Source organism: Phoca vitulina, unplaced genomic scaffold, assembly GCF_004348235.1.
Source record: "Phoca vitulina isolate PV1807 unplaced genomic scaffold, GSC_HSeal_1.0 scaffold11, whole genome shotgun sequence".
Taxonomy (NCBI): domain Eukaryota; kingdom Metazoa; phylum Chordata; class Mammalia; order Carnivora; family Phocidae; genus Phoca; species Phoca vitulina.
In genome coordinates this window covers 33,922,913-33,936,260 of record NW_022589714.1, presented here as the reverse complement: position 1 = coordinate 33,936,260, position 13,348 = coordinate 33,922,913, and the positions used below count along the sequence as shown (strand labels likewise).

General features: G+C 37.7%; 1 pseudogene; it reads left to right on the top strand.

The window, feature by feature from the left end:
* Positions 1 to 11,126: 11,126 nt before the first annotated feature.
* LOC116635790 lies at positions 11,127 to 11,746 on the top strand (annotated as a pseudogene).
* The last annotated feature ends 1,602 nt before the right edge of the window (positions 11,747 to 13,348 follow it).

Here is a 13,348-nt window from a genome sequence, read left to right as displayed (position 1 = left end):
ATATTCAGAGCACTAAATGAGAAAAATATGCAGCCAAGAATACTATATCCAGCTAGGCTGTCATTGAAAATAGAAGGAGAGATAAAAAGCTTCCAGGACAAACAAAAACTAAAGGAATTTGCAAACACAAAACCATTACTACAAGAAATATTGAAAAGTTCCTCTAAGCAAAGAGAGAGCCTATAAGTAAGATAGACAGAAAGGAACACAGACAATATAGAGTAACAGTCACCTTGCAGGCAATACAATGGCACTAAATTCATATCTTTCAATAGTTACCCTGAATGTAAATGGGCTAAGTGCCCCAATCAAAAGACACAGGTTACCAGACTGGATAAAAAAACAAGACCCATCAATATGCTGTCTGCAAGAGACTCATTTTAGACCCAAAGACACCTCCAGATTGAAAGTGAGGGGGTGGAAAACCACTTAGCATGCTAATGGACACCAAAAGAAAGCTGGGGTGGCAATCCTTATATCAGACAAATTAGATTTTATTTTTTTATTTTTATTTATTTATTTTTTTAAAGATTTTATTTATTTATTTGAGAGAGAGGATGAGAGACAGAGAGCACGAGAGGGAAGAGGGCAGAGGGAGAAGCAGACCCCCTGCTGAGCAGGGAGCCCGATGTGGGACTTGATCCCAGGACTCCAGGATCATGACCTGAGCCGAAGGCAGTCGCTTAACCAACTGAGCCACCCAGGCGCCCGACAAATTAGATTTTAAACCAAAGACAGGAATAAGAGATGAAGAAGGGCACTATATCCTACTTAAAGGGTCTATCCAACAAGAAGATCTAACAATTGTAAATATCTATGCCCCTAACATGGGAGTAGCCAATTACACAAGCCAATTAATAACAAAATCAAAGAAACACATAAAAAACAATACAATAATAGTAGGAGACTTTAACATCGCCCTCATTGAAATGGACAGATTATCTAAGCAAAAGATCAACAAGGAAATAAAGACTTTAAATGACACACTGGACCAAATGGACTTCACAGATATATTCAGATCATTCCATCCCAAAGCAACAGAATACACATTCTTCTCTAGTGCGCATGGAACATTCTCCAGAATAGATCACATCCTAGGTCACAAATCAGGTCTCAACTGGTACCAAAAGATTGGGACCATTCCCTGCGTATTTTTGGACCACAATGCTTTGAAACTAGAACTCATTCACAAGAGGAAGGTCGGAAAGAACTCAACTACGTGGAGGCTAAAGAGCATCCCACTAAAGAATGAATGGGTCAACCAGTAAATTAAAGAAGAATTTAAAAAAGTCCATGGAAACAAATGAAAATGAAAACAACTGTTCAAAATCTTTGGGATTCAACAAAGGCAGTCCTAAGAGGAAAGTATATAGCAATACAAGTCTTTCTCAAGAAACAAGAAAGGTCTCAAATACACAACGTAACCCTATACCTAAAGGAGCTGGAGAAAGAACAGCAAATAAAGCCTAAACCCAGCAGGAGAAGAGAAATAATAAAGATCAGAGCAGAAATCAATGAAATAGAAACCAAAAGAACAGTAGAACAGATCAACGAAACTAGGAGCTGGTTCTTTGAAAGAATTAACAAGATTGATAAACCCCTGGCCAGACTTATCAAAAAGAAAAGAGAAATGACCCAAATCAACAAAATCATGAATGAAAGAGGAGAAATCACAACCAACACCAAGGAAATACAAACAATTATAAGAACATATTATGAGCAACTCTATGCCAACAAATTAGATAACCTGGAAGTAATGGATGATTTCCTAGAGATGTATCAACTACCAAAACTGAACCAGGAAGAAATAGAAAACCTGAACAGACCTATAACCACTAAGGAAATAGAAGCAGTCATCAAAAATCTCCCAAAACACAAAAGCCCAGGGCCAGATGGCTTCCCAGGGGAATTCTACCAAACAACTAAAGAAGAATTAATACCTATTCTTCTGAAACTGTTCCATAAAATAGAAGTGGAAGGAAAACTTCCAAACTCATTTAATGAGGCCAGCATTACCTTGATCCCAAAATCAGACAAAGACCCCATCAAAAAGGAGAATTACAGACCAATATCCTTGATGAACATGGTTGTAAAAATTCTCACCAAAATACTAGCCAATAGGATCCAACAGTACATTAAAATGATTTTTCACCATGACCAAGTGGGATTTATTCCTCGGCTGCAAGGGTGGTTCAATCAATCTATGTGATACAATACATTAATAAAAGAAAGAACAAGAACCATATGATCCTCTCAATAGATGCAGAAAAAGCATTTGACAAAGTACAACATCCTTTCTTGATTAACTCTTCAAGTATAGGGATAGAGGGTACATACCTCAGTATCATAAAAGCCATCTATGAAAAACCCACAGCGAATATCATTCTCAATGGGGAAAAACGGAGAGCTTTCCCCCTAAGGTCAGGAACACGGTAGGGATGTCCACTATCACCACTGCTATTCACATAGTATTAGAAGTCCTAGCCACAGCAATCAGACAACAAAAAGAAATCAAAGGCATCCAAATCGGCAAAGAAGAAGTCAAACTCTCACTGTTTGCAGATGATATGATACGTAATGTGGAAAACCCAAAAGACTCCACCCCAAAACTGCTAGAACTCATACAGGAATTCAGTAAAGTGGCAGGATATAAAATCAATGCACAGAAATCAGTGGCATTCCTATACACCAACAGCAAGACAGAAGAAAGAGAAATTAAGGAGTCAATCCCATTGACAATTGCACCCAAAACCATAAGATACCTAGGAATAAATCTAACCAAAGAGGCAAAGAATCTGGGCTCAGGAAACTATAAAATACTCATGAAAGAAATTGAGGGAGACAGAAAAATGTAAAAACATTCCATACTCATGGATTGGAAGAACAAATATTGTGAAGATGTCAATGTTACCTAGAGCAATCTACACATTCAATGCAATCCCTATCAAAATACCATCCACTTTTTTCAAAGAAATGGAACAAATAATCCTAAAATTTGTATGGAATCAGAAAAGACTCCGAATAGCCAAAGGAATGTTGAAAAAGAAAAGCAAAGCTGGCGGCATCACAGTTCTGGACTTCAAGTTCTATGACAAAGCTGTCATCACCAAGACAGTATGGTACTGGCACAAAAACAGGCACAGATCAATGGAACAGACTAGAGAGCCCAGAAATGGACCCGCAACTCTATGGTCAACTAATCTACGACAAAGCAGGAAAGAATGTCCAATGGAAAAAAGTCTCTTCAACAAATGTTGTTGGGAAAATTGGACAGCCACATGCAGAAGAATGAAACTGGACCATTTCCTTACACCACACACAAAAATAGACTCAAAATGGTTGAAAGACCTCAATGTGAGACAGGAGTCCATCAAAATCCTAGAGGAGAACACAGGCAGCAACCTCTTCGACCTCAGCCACAGCAACTTCTTCCTAGAAACATTGCCAAAGGCAAGGGAAGCAAGGGCAAAAATGAACTATTGGGACTTCATCAAGATAAAAAGCTTTTGCACAGCAAAAGAAACAGTCCACAAAACCGAAAGACAACCGACAGAATGGGAGAAGATATTTGCAAATGACACATCAGATAAAGGGCTAGTATCCAAAATCTATAAAGAACTTCTTAAGCTCAACACCCAAAGAACAAATGATCCAATCAAGAAATGGGCAGAAGACATGAAGAGCCATTTTTCCGAAGAAGACATCCAAATGGCCAACAGACACATGAAAAAGTGCTCAACATCTCTCGGCATCAGGGAAATCCAAATCAAAACCTCAATGAGATATCCCCTCACACCAGTCAGAATGGCTAAAATTAACAAGTCAGGAAATGACAGATGTTGGCAAAGATGTGGGGAAAGGGGAACCTTCCTACAGTGTTGTTGGGAATTCAAGTTGGTGCAGCCACTCTGGAAAACAGTATGGAGGTTCCTCAAAAAGTTGAAAATAGAGCTACCCTATAACCCAGCAATTGCACTACTGGGTATTTCCCAAAGATACAAATGTAGTGATGTGAAGGGGTACGTGCATCCTCATGTGTATAGCAGCAATGTCCGCAATAGCCAAACTACGGACAGAGCCAAGATGTCCATCGACAGATGAATGGATAAAGAAGATGTGGTATATACATACAATGGAATATTATACAGCCATCAAAAGGAATGAAATCTTTCCATTTGCAATGACGTGGATGGAACTGGAGGGTATTATGCTGAGCGAAATAAGTCAATCAGAGAAAGACATGTATCATATGATCTCACTGATATGAGGAATTCTTATTTCCAGGAAACAAACTGAGGGTTGCTGGAGTGGTGGGGGATGGGAGGGATGGGGTGGCTGGGTGATAGACATTGGGGAGGGTATGTGCTATGGTGAGCGCTGTGAATTGTGTAAGACTGTTCAATCACAGACCTGTAGCTCTGAAACAAATGATACATTATAGTTAAAAAAAAAAAAAAGAAGATGATAGTAGGAAGGGAAAAATGAAGGGGGGAAATCGGAGGGGGAGATGAAGCATGAGAGACTATGGACTCTGAGAAACAAACTGAGGATTCTAGAGGGGAGGGGGGTGGGGGAATGGGTTAGCCTGGTGATGAATATTAAAGAGGTCACATATTGAATGGAGCACTGGGTGTTATATGCAAACAATGAATCATGGGACACTACATCAAAAACTAATGATGTAATGTATGGTGATTAACATAACATAATAAAAATTTTAAAAAATAGGAAAAAATAAAAACATTTTAAATCAAACTCATCATCAAGAGAATGAATAGGGAAGCATATATTGGGGGAAGCATATTCATAAAACATGCATCTAATGACAGTATTATCCAAGATACATAAAATGAACTTAAAATTAAAAAAAAAAAGACAACATTCCAACTTTAAAAGAGGTAAAAATGTGAACAGACATTTCCCAAATAAGATTGTGTGTTTTGTGTGTGTGTGTGTGTGTGTTTGTGTGTATAATATATATATTTGGTCAGCACATGAAAAAGTGCTTAATTTCAGTAACCATCAAGAGAGTGAAAAATAAAACCACAATGAGAAACTATTACTATTACATTAACATCAAACATTAGCGAAACTGTGGAGAAACTGATTCTCACAGTGTTAGTGGATTACAACCATTTTGAAAAAAAGATCTGGCAGTTTCTTATGAAACTAAACCTACATCTACCCTGTGACCCATCAATTCTAATCTAATATATTTATCCAAGATAACTGAAAATATATGATGATGAAAAGGCTTGTACAGGAATGTAAAAACTTGAAATATGCCAGGAATCGTCATAAATTGGAATGCTACTTAGAAATAAAATTTACAAACTCTGCTACATACAATACTCAAAAAGCATCATGGTGTTAAAAGAATTCTTCCATAAATGAGTGTGTATTGTGTGATTCCATCCATATGAAGATATACAAACAAGTTAATCTATAGTGAATAAAAATTACAAGAGTAGTTTCCTCTGAAGTAGAAGTAGGGGAAATAGAAGGGACATGGGGAAAATTTCTGGGATGATATTTCTATATGTTAATAATAGTTTGGGTTACACAGATGTATTTGTAAAAATCCTCAAAAACCTGCAAAATACTTTGAAATGCATCAAGTATAACTTGGAGTAATGCATGGATAGAAGGACGGCTATGTGGATGGATACATGGTAAAACATATGTAGAAAAATGTTAATGATAAAATCTAGGTGCTGTGTATATGGGCATTTTCTGTGAAATTCTTCAATTTTACTGTTTATTTGAAAAATTACATGATTAAAAAATAAAATAACTTCTTAATGTTGTCTATTTTGTTTATCAGTAATTTCTCCTGAAGTCATTAAATATTTATATTTACATTTATATTACATGGTGAAGAACAGGACTACAAAAAGAGTACAAGTTTTTTTTTTTTAATTTTCTTAAATTAAATTAAGATTGCTTATAATACGTTTTATAATTTATGGTAGTACTGTGTGTGCAGTTATGTAATTTTCTAGAGTTACACTTAAATCCCAGGGGCAAACATGGAAGATTTGCACAGTTGAATATATTGTGTTTGTAGTTTCATGAGAAAGATACACAGTTGGTGCTCTTTAAATGTAAGTTTCAGAAGCTGGAAGTGGATTTGATATGTTTACTAAGGCCTTATCCATTTTCTTTGCTTTTTTTCAAGTTTTTTATTTACTTTTATTTTTTTAAAGATTTTTATTTATTTACTTGACAGAGAGAGACACAGTGAGAGAAGGAACACAAGCAGGGGGAGTGGGAGAGGGAGAAGCAGGCTTCCCGCCGAGCAGGGAGTCCCATGCGGGGCTCGATCCCAGGACCCTGGCATCATGACCTGAGTCGAAGGCAGACGCTTAACCAACTGAGCCACCCAGGTGCCCCAAGGCCTTATCCATTTTCAACTGGAACTAAAAGAAAAATTGCACTGGAAAGGTATGGAGCAGAAGGCTTGAGTCCTACTTCTGGAGTGGCTGAAAGAAGGAAACAGTGCCCGGTGAAGCCTGAAACATCATTTTCTTAGGCTGATTCGCTTTTAAGGAAAGTCATGCTTTGCTAAAGATAAATAGCTACTATGAATAAATAGAAATGTTGAATCAGAACATGCAGAGTTCATTGTATTTAATACTTGGACATATTTAATTTTGTCATCATTTAACTTCTAAATCTGTATGGTTCTGGCTTTGATAGTATTTTATAGTTTTGTTTTGGTTTTTTTTTTCTTTTTAGTGACAAAAAGTAGTATAACTTAGATGAAATTTAGTGAATGGTTGATACCATTCCAAGGTTACCAGGCTTCATTAGCTTACACACTGAAATATTTGAATTTTCCATGTTTTATTTGTGGAAGACGTTAACAGTACATAGCAAGGAGTCTGTATTTTTAGAAACAAGAAAAAGTCTAGCCAGTGTGTGGAAGAGACCCCAGGGGAGGCCTCCCGGCATTTTCACTCCTTCAATCTCACACAGAGCTTCTTTTCTCCCAGCCCCAAATTTATTTTCTAAACTTCCCCCCACAGTGAAACGTGATTTCCTCTGACAAAACCACTTCACCGGTGCAGGATATATTTCTGGAAATTTTTTGCAAACTGACATCCCCTATCGTGGTGCACTGAAATAAAATTCTCAGACACCAATCTGAGCAGCCGTGCAGGGCTGCCTCAGCAAGGGAGAGCAGCCACAGCTAATTCTGCACATAGCTTTTATTTTGTTTTTCTATCAGAAAAGCAAGGACAGATGCCTCAAAATGTGGGAAAGGAGTACAAAGGGATGGCAAATATCTTGAAGTGGTAAAGCAGCCTGCACTCTCCCCTATGCCTAGGCACGCAGGGAAGCAGTCATGAGACAAGGGAGGAGTGGGATGTTGGGGCTAGTAATCACCAGGTGCAGGGGAGTCTTATGAGGGCTCAAGATTGTTGAGTTCTTGCATTTCTTGGGGAGGGGTGGTGCAGAAAGAAATGGCTTTCAGTGGAAGTCCATAGTGCACAGGGAGAGACTGGGCTGCTGAAGAGGATTTTTGTTGCACTGTTTCTCTTTCCCTTGTGTCTTGTTGAGATCAAACCAGTGAGTACAATCAGGATGGAGTAGCAGTTGGGAGGGGTACATCTTGTGAACTTTATCTAATAAGATAAGCGCTGGATAGTCCTGAAATTTTGGTTTCACAACTAAGCAAAATAAAGTGTCAAGCAAAAAAGGAACAGGAAAATAAAAAGAAAAGGCAAGAAAGAAAGAAAGAAAGAAATGTGCACAAAAAGCATGAAAACAGTGCCTTAAAGATTGGTTCTAAATCTCTCTCTCTCTCTTTTTTTAAGTGTGTCAATTGTAGAGTAATGTAAAGCCAACACCGGTCTAGGCTGAAGTGTGGAGCCAAGGACAATTATGTTTAAGTCTGGCAGGCTCTGAGATCTTTCAACAAATAATCTGGGAAAGGAGAATTTATTGAAGTAGATGAGCTATAATATTTCCTAGAGGATAGATGACATCCATGGTCTCTTAACTGATATTTTTGTCCATTTGTAACACACACGCACACACACACGCGCGCGCATGCATGCATGCGTGCACACACACACACACGTGAAGTTAGTGCCTGAGGTTTGGCTCACCTTACAGACATTAGCAACCAAGGCAATAAAAACAATTATAAGGGGGAAAAATCAGTATATTTGAGGAGCTTCCCTCCTTATGAAAGAAAGGTAACAAACAGCACAATATATCTAAGGAGCCAAATTAATTCAACACAAGATTAAAATAAATGGGAAAATAACCTGAGGGAAATTAAAATAATGGAAATATGAAGGAAGATGAAGCAGTTAGGAAGCATAACCACTGGAATATATTAAATATGGAAAAAAATTGAAGCACATAACTCAAAGGGATAGGCTGTATAATAAAATAGACATACAAGTAACTAAAGAATGAATTAGTGATCAGATAATTTGTGAAGGAACGTTGACACAGTGTACTAGAAAAGGACCAAGAAGAGAGTGAGGACAAAGCCAAGGGGTGTGGAAACTAACAATAGTGACAATATCCATCTCGGAGAAGTCATAAAGGGAGAGAAAATGTATGAAGGTGATAAAACATTTGAAAAAAGAATATCCTATGATAGAATAAAGACATAAGATCTTGGGTTTAAAGAAGTTATAACATGATATGCAGAATAGCCAAGATTTGAAACAAACACACATCCTAGAAATAACATACTGAATTTTAGCAACATTCACACCAAGAAAATATATTTTTTTAAGTTTCTAGAATGGAAAAAGATGATGAAATGCAAAAGAAATTAAGATCCCACTTATCAAAATAAACAAAAAACTCACCATTTTTTACAGAAACCTTTATATCTAGCTAACATATAATGTAAATAGAAGGCTTAAAGCTATTTTAAGTCATTAAAAAAATATCAGAATGTTAATATCAGTGAGGCTGACTTTTTTCAAAAAAGAAAAACAACTCTGGGTAGGTTTATTCTACCAGGGAGAAATTCAAGTCTAAAACAAAGCAATGAATTTGTGGAGCTAAGTACAGCTTAAAATTTTAGTAAAACTCATTTTCTAAATAAGTGATGATCACAGTTTTATTTTTTCTTAATTGAAAAAATTTTGTTTTGTATTTGTGCTTTACCAGTGATCTTAAGGAAGCTGTAGACTAGATTTTAGACAAGGAAGCTTCTATAGCAGTCTGTATTTTATTTTTTTAAATTTGTTTCTTTTATTGAAATATAGTTGATGCACAATATTACATTAGTTTCAGGTATACAACATAGTGATTTGACAACTGTATACATTATGTTATGCTCACCAGAAGTGTAGTACCCTCTGTCTCCATACAATTACAATCCCATTGACTATATTCTTGTTGCTGAACATTTCATTCCCATGAATATTCATTTCATAACTGGAAACCTGTATCTCCCATGCCCCATCATCCACTTTGCCCATCCCTAACCCTCCCCTCTGGCAATCATCATATTTTTCTCTGTATTTATGGGTCTATTTCTGCTTTTCATGTGTTTGTTATTCATTTATTTGTCTTGGTTTTTAGATTCCACATATAAGTGAAATCATATAATAATTGTTTTTCTATATCTTATTTCACTTACCATAATACCCTATAGGTCCATCCATGTTGTTGTAAATGGCAAGATCTCATCCTTTTTGATGGTTGAGTAATATTCCATTATAGGGGTGTATGTGTGTGTGTGTGTGTGTGTGTGTGTGTATTATATAATGTATATAATGTGTGTGTATATATATGATGTAAGGAATTGGGAACTATAATTTTATTAAAATTAGGTAGATAAGAATCATAATAAAATAAGATAAAACATCTCCATCTCAAACAAATCTTAGGAGAGGACTGATATCTTGCTGAGGTTAGGTTGGGTTGCACTTTCCCCAAAGGCACCAAACTGTAGATAGTCACCAAATATAACAAGAAAATTGTGTTCTAAAAAACATTTCCTTCAAAATGGTGTTTCAAAGTGACCCTTGCAATTAAAATTTTAACCAAAGATTGCCTAGAAGCTAGAAGGCTCAAATTCATGTCTATTGCAAGATTTAAAAATTTTTGCTTTAAGAGGATATTACAAGATAAAGTAATGAATCAGTTGATCAAAAGGAGCATAACTCCTACCTACCCGCATCATTGTTCTTGCAGTATGTAAGAGTCAGTTGATCAAAAGGAGCATAACTCCTACCTACCCGCATCATTGTTCTTGCAGTATGTAAGAGTCTCATTTTCATGTTTGACTTTTTATTTTACAGAGCTCACAACTTTCAACAGGAAATTAAAAAAAGAAAGAGGTGAGGAGGGCAACCAGTCACTCAGTTTTTGTAAAATGAATCTTTTCATCATTTTAAAGCTGATGTTTAATCCCTGTTGTGTTATATCTGGTAGCAATCTCCATAATGAAAACCATGTCATATAATTTTTGTAATGTTTTATCATTAAATAAGTACATTTAATTAATGCATTTCCAATGTCTTCAAAATTTTTTGCACTGTAATATTCCATGTGGTTTCATATATGTTGAAGATAATGCTGACAAAGAGAAGAGGTTTGGGTTGGAGAGGAGGAGAGAGTTGTAATCTACAGAGTTTGAGGGAAAGGAAAGGAATGATGAGAAGGTCTGCCTTTGTGCTTCCAGCATTAACTAGAGGAATTGAGGAGAGTTATTACACAGATTCATGGCAAAGGACAAGGCTATTTGATTCCGATAAGCTGGCTTAATAGAAATATCCTTTAAGAGTATATATGTTCTAAAAAGTGTGCAAGACATCACTAATTTTCTTATATATTGGAGATACAAGCAATAGGTGCTAATTCTTTGTTCCTCATCTAGCCCTGGAGACCAATAGTAAGACAGGGAATTAGAATTCCTTTAGTAGGGCGCCTGGGTGGCTCAGTTGGTTGCCTTCGGCTCAGGTCATGATCCTGGAGTCCCTGGATCGAGTCCTGCATAGGGCTCCTTGCTCAGCGGGGAGTCTGCTTCTCCCTCTGACCTTCCCCCCTCTCATGTACTCACTCTCTCTCATTCTCTCTCTCTCAAATAAATAAATAAAATCTTTAAAAAAAAAAAAGAATTCCTTTAGTAAACATAGCCATCATGAATGGAAATTAAAATAGAAAGTACCATCATTCCAGAAAAGGCAGCTCCTCTGGGTGGTATGTTCTCCAAGCAGCCACCTGGACCCCCACCTGGATTCCCCACCTGGACCCCCACCTGGACTCTCCACCTGGACCCTCACCTGGACCCTCACCTTGACTCCCCACCTGGGCTCCCCAGACAGGTTTCACTGCTTCAGTTTGTGCCAGGTGCTCCGAGAACTTCTAACAGTACCTTGATGGAAGAGGTGGAGTCATCTTTTGAGGCTTGCTTTGCTTCCCTGCTGAGTCAGAACTGTACCAATGGCATGGATTAGGAAGAAATTTCAACTGGTGTTGATGAATCTATCCAGAAATTTCTGGATATTGCAAGATGGACACAATGTTTTTTCCTACGCAAAATATTGCGGTCATCTGTTCAGAAACCAGAGCCAATTATCAAACAGGATGTCTCAGAACTAAGGAGTGAATTACAATGTAAAGGTGCTGTGGTCCAGAGGCACTGGACAAAACTGAAGTATTTGCAGCAGGTACTGGAGGACATCCAGCTGAAATCTTTCAGGGCCTCTTGGTCTACCTCGACCAGGTGTTCACTAATATCCCTTCCTCTATGAAACAAACCTGAATGAAAACTGGCCTGAAAGCGATCTGATGTGTGAGTCAGCCTAAACAGTTTTGACAACATCAGTTCACGTAGACGTGACATTTTTAAAGAACTCCTTGCCAGACAGGGAGATGATTTTCATCTGATGCTCCTACCTAAAAATTCCCCCTATTTTTATAGACATTATTTTTTGAGTACTTTAGAAAATTCTTGTATCTTTGGTAAATCAAGTAAAATTTTTTTTGTCTTTAGCAAAGTTTAGACTGTTAGTGTGACGCCATTTACAGATTCCTTTTTGTGTTTCCTGTTTTATTTTTTTATGACTTTTAATCTTTTTGTGTTTCCAGTTTCAGATTCAGTTGTATGGCTCTGAGGGAAAAAATTTTGTATGATCTGATCTGAGAATCAAAGGATGAGGATTTTGGTTGTAGGCCTTTTACGACAGTTGCCCATCAGTGGTAGTGTAGAAAAATGGGTAAATGTGTGGAGTTTCAAGACTTTGTACTACCACAAGAAGAATCCAGTGTAACAATGTTTGTAATACTTCCAGAGCACTCAGAATTAGGATGTTAAATAGGCCAGAAGAGGATTACAATATCCTAGGGTAGAGCAGTAATATTACAGTAGGATATTTAAACTGATGTTGACTTTTATTTGGAGTAGGTTTATATTTTGGGGGTGTTTATTTACTTTTTGGAGGAGAGGATGTAGTAGGAGCAGCGATATGCTGTATTGCGTTATGTTCTGCAATGAAGGATCAGTTCAAGTAACAGGACAGACCCTGTTCTCAGCAGCACGACCACTGAGGCTAGGGGAAATACAAGCTTGTTGTGGTTGTCTCCTTCAGTTTTGAGTTTTATTCGGTTGTGTCAAATTTGTTTTCCTTTTCCGGGGCAGAATTTTCCATTAAGGCAAGTGCTTGCTAACGGATGATATTGATTCAAGGGACTGGAGTCTCAGGGTAGGGAGTGGGCCTCAGTGTTTGTGAAGATGTTTTACCCTCTTATTTGTTATGCAGTCCAATGAGATTCTCTGTTGAACTGCTGTTGAGAAATACAGACCGGCATTGTGTCTGGCTCGCGTTGGATGAGATTTTTCTTTCTTGTTTACAGTCTTGGTTTAGATTACATCCCTTTATTCAAAACAGACACTCCACTGTCTTCTGAGCTGGCACTACCTCTGTGACTGTGTCTTGTGTCCTGTGTCCTGTGTCCTGACTCTTGTTTTCTTCAGCCTTGAAGGCCCCTCCCCACACGCATTGACATCCATTTACAGTTCTGTCTGACCTGGAGGTGTCTGGTCCCTTAAGCCTCCTAACACTCTCTCCGCTGCGCTCCCAGGACACAGGACTTCCTGTCTTTCTACCAACCTTGATTGGTTCTCCCTGGGTGTAGGGTGGGGGAGTGGGGGAGGTGGGGCGGTGGGGGGCTGGTGTTAGTGATTTGTATTTGTCTCTTTCCCCTCATGAGCATAAAACATTGCTCCCCTCTGAATATCCTGAGACCACATATTATTTATCTTTTATACCTAATACTTACTACTCCTTTTTTTGTTTGTGTGTATGTGGAGGGGGGTACACAGCCTGAGGCCAATGAATCCCCTCAGTCAGAATGTATAGGTTAA